At 46.5% G+C, this 3,950-nt stretch overlaps 1 non-coding gene across 1 annotated transcript; it reads right to left on the reverse strand.

Moving 5' to 3' along the window:
- Positions 1-2,902: 2,902 nt before the first annotated feature.
- On the reverse strand, positions 2,903-3,063 carry LOC125526144. Its single transcript, XR_007291580.1, has one exon. It is a non-coding gene; the product is annotated as a U1 spliceosomal RNA (small nuclear RNA).
- Between the last annotated feature and the right edge of the window lie 887 nt (positions 3,064-3,950).

The raw sequence follows: 3,950 nt of genomic DNA on the forward strand, positions 1-3,950 counted from the left end.
GAACACATGTCCATGTCAAAAAATATCATTTATTAAGAAAAATGTCTATGTCTTACATTGGCATGTAAATTGTCATGGAAAATTATATTTTAGTATGTCACATGTGTTAAAAGCTAAATTTGGTCCTACTGACTTTGGCGCCCTCAGCACAAGCACACAAGGACTGGACTGAAAAAGTTTGCACCATCTCGTTCTGCGACACATACCAGGGACCAGAACATAACAAAATCAGAATGCCTACTGAGCAGCAACAGGGGCCAAGGACCAAAATTTAATATTCAAGAATTGGCAGGGGCCGCGCGAACGTGTACCCCCTCTACCACACCAAATCAGAATGCCTGTTGAACGTGTACCGCATGAAACTCACATCTCCATAATGCACTAACAGCTTCAACTCTACCCTAAATTGTTACCACACCCCCCGTCGCCCTGCGAGAACTAAAAACCCTAACCTAAACTACTAGCCAAAGCAGAGGCACCAGGGTTCTTCACCCCACCATCGGCCACTGGAACGATGGGCAGAAGGAGGCACATCCACGGGCTCGCTGGTGGTGCTTGGAGGGGAATTATAAACTCTAGCCATCGGTAGGGAAAAGGGTTGGTAATTGATCAGAAACACACAAAAAAAAACATATCAACCATTGAAGCGGTAGACAGAAGGGAGACGAATCCACGGATTCGCTGGTGGTGCTTGAAGGGGAGTTGTAAACACTAGACATAGATGGAGAAAAGGGCCAGTAATGGACCAGAGACATGAAAAAGAAAACATATCTCTTTTAATTATTTTTTGGGGGTAAAGAACACATGTCCATGTCAAAAAATATCATTTATTAAGAAAAATGTCTATGTCTTACATTGGCATGTAAATTGTCATGGAAAATTATATTTTAGTATGTCACATGTGTTAAAAGCTAAATTTGGTCCTACTGACTTTGGCGCCCTCAGCACAAGCACACAAGGACTGGACTGAAAAAGTTTGCACCATCTCGTTCTGCGACACATACCAGGGACCAGAACATAACAAAATCAGAATGCCTACTGAGCAGCAACAGGGGCCAAGGACCAAAATTTAATATTCAAGAATTGGCAGGGGCCGCGCGAACGTGTACCCCCTCTACCACACCAAATCAGAATGCCTGTTGAACGTGTACCGCATGAAACTCACATCTCCATAATGCACTAACAGCTTCAACTCTACCCTAAATTGTTACCACACCCCCCGTCGCCCTGCGAGAACTAAAAACCCTAACCTAAACTACTAGCCAAAGCAGAGGCACCAGGGTTCTTCACCCCACCATCGGCCACTGGAACGATGGGCAGAAGGAGGCACATCCACGGGCTCGCTGGTGGTGCTTGGAGGGGAATTATAAACTCTAGCCATCGGTAGGGAAAAGGGTTGGTAATTGATCAGAAACACACAAAAAAAACATATCAACCATTGAAGCGGTAGACAGAAGGGAGACGAATCCACGGATTCGCTGGTGGTGCTTGAAGGGGAGTTGTAAACACTAGACATAGATGGAGAAAAGGGCCAGTAATGGACCAGAGACATGAAAAAGAAAACATATCTCTTTTAATTATTTTTTGGGGGTAAAGAACACATGTCCATGTCAAAAAATATCATTTATTAAGAAAAATGTCTATGTCTTACATTGGCATGTAAATTGTCATGGAAAATTATATTTTAGTATGTCACATGTGTTAAAAGCTAAATTTGGTCCTACTGACTTTGGCGCCCTCAGCACAAGCACACAAGGACTGGACTGAAAAAGTTTGCACCATCTCGTTCTGCGACACATACCAGGGACCAGAACATAACAAAATCAGAATGCCTACTGAGCAGCAACAGGGGCCAAGGACCAAAATTTAATATTCAAGAATTGGCAGGGGCCGCGCGAACGTGTACCCCCTCTACCACACCAAATCAGAATGCCTGTTGAACGTGTACCGCATGAAACTCACATCTCCATAATGCACTAACAGCTTCAACTCTACCCTAAATTGTTACCACCCCCCCAATGGGCCCTTTGTGGTTAGAAAGAAAAACTTGGTTGGCATGTAGAGCGGTTGAGCCCGTGGGCTCAGTACAAGGAATGAAGCAATTTGTTCAAATTAGTTTGGCCGGTAAACAAACTGGTATGTTTTCAAATTAATTTGGCCGGTAAACAAACTGGTATGTACAGGAAAAAAAACTTTTATGAGGAATAGGGTAGTTGTCCATACACGGAGCCAGTGGTGAGCAATGGCGGTAGCCATCGTGTGGAGCGATTCGATAGCCCGTGATGACACGGGGAAGGCGTTCATTCCCGAAGCAATACCGTCTAGAGGGCCGAGTCGACGAAAGCAGCAAAGTCAGACAGCGGTAGCTGAGTACAACATGGAGACACGTAGGGCAATGGCGCAAAGCATGGGTGGTGCCGGTTGCGAGTGGAGAAAGACACTAGTCGCCATGGCCATGCGCGAGAGGAGGCGGACACTGGTCGCCAAGCCAATGCTTTTGGACTAGCTTTAGCATACTGAGCCTACCACGCATTATAAAATCTCGATTTCTTGTGTTATCACGTTCAGTATATCTATATTTTCCTATGAACTTTGATCATCAAGACATGTATGTGCAACCGATAGACCAAGGACTGGAATGAACAATGAAATGTCCTACAATGATAGAACCAAGGCTTAATTTCAGACAAATAATGATAGAACCAACGCTTAATTTCAGACAAATGGGCTTTGCTCGTTGCACCAGGAACCACAACAGAATAAAACCAGAATGGTTGCGCTATGCAAAGGCAAGGACCATAATTTAATTTCAATGAATTGGCTGGGACCAGCACAGAGTAACACAACAGTGCTTGCGCTACGCAGCAGAGGCCAAGGACCAAAATTTAATTTTCAAGAATTGGCAGGGGCCGCGCGAACGCGTACCCCCTCTACCACAAATTACGACGTTCACTCTCCCACTTGGGGAGATGATAAGTCAACGCGCCCACCAAGTGCAATGTGGGCCATTGGCTTAGGCCACGGGCCTTGTTGATCGCCCGTCGACCCCGTCCAGGTAAGTATGGAACCACGGCGCACCTCCCTCTGCCTTTATAGCCAGCTCTCCCACCCGACGCCCCTCCGCTGGGCGAGGTGGGACTAAAACCAGCGGAGCGCGGCAGCCGCGTGCGAGCGGAACGGCAGGCACGGGAAGCGCGGTGGCTGGTTTCGGTGGGCCGGCGTTCGCTCCGTCTGGGCCTCATGAAGCACGACTTGGGCCTGCAGATCCGGCGGCCGGCCTGGTGCTGGGTGTTCGTTCCCCCGTCGAATAAAAAAAAAGAAACCTTTGTGCTCGTATGGCTCGCGTGCTCTCTCTCTCGTACTGCTGCTCAAAGTGTAGAGCTGATGGAAGTGCCCATGTTGACACGACACGATCGATGGCCGAGATCACGCAGGGGAGGTCGTGGCCTAAAAGAACGTGGTTATGCAGGTGAATCGTACTGATCTAATGACGAGAGGCAAACTGCGCAGCTTGCGAAATAGCCAAGTTAGTTTACGTCTGCGGTGAAATTGAACATTGGTGTGGCAAGTACACCAGGAATGTCGTGGCAAGAGGTCATGCTTTTCTTTTTACCTAAGATAAGAATACGTGATGCTTCGCAGTGAAGAGGCGATTCACTCTTTTTTTTCCTCGTAATTTTCTTTTTCGTAAATGTCAATAAGAGTGATATTCGACACTGCTGTTTAGATTTGCAAGGGAAATGAAGCGATATGAACTGTGTATGCCCTTAGGAGTATGAATCTAGCAGACCACTAAAAGGGGGAACGTAAATTCAGCACCATCAAATACACCTTAGGAAATGAATTATGAACCGAAACGATCAAAGTGCTTCCCTCGGACAGAGCTATCTCAAATGCATCGATGAACATTCCGCATACTGTAGAACATTATCACAATGGACACGAGATCA

This window comes from Triticum urartu, chromosome 7, assembly GCF_003073215.2.
Source record: "Triticum urartu cultivar G1812 chromosome 7, Tu2.1, whole genome shotgun sequence".
NCBI lineage: Eukaryota > Viridiplantae > Streptophyta > Magnoliopsida > Poales > Poaceae > Triticum > Triticum urartu.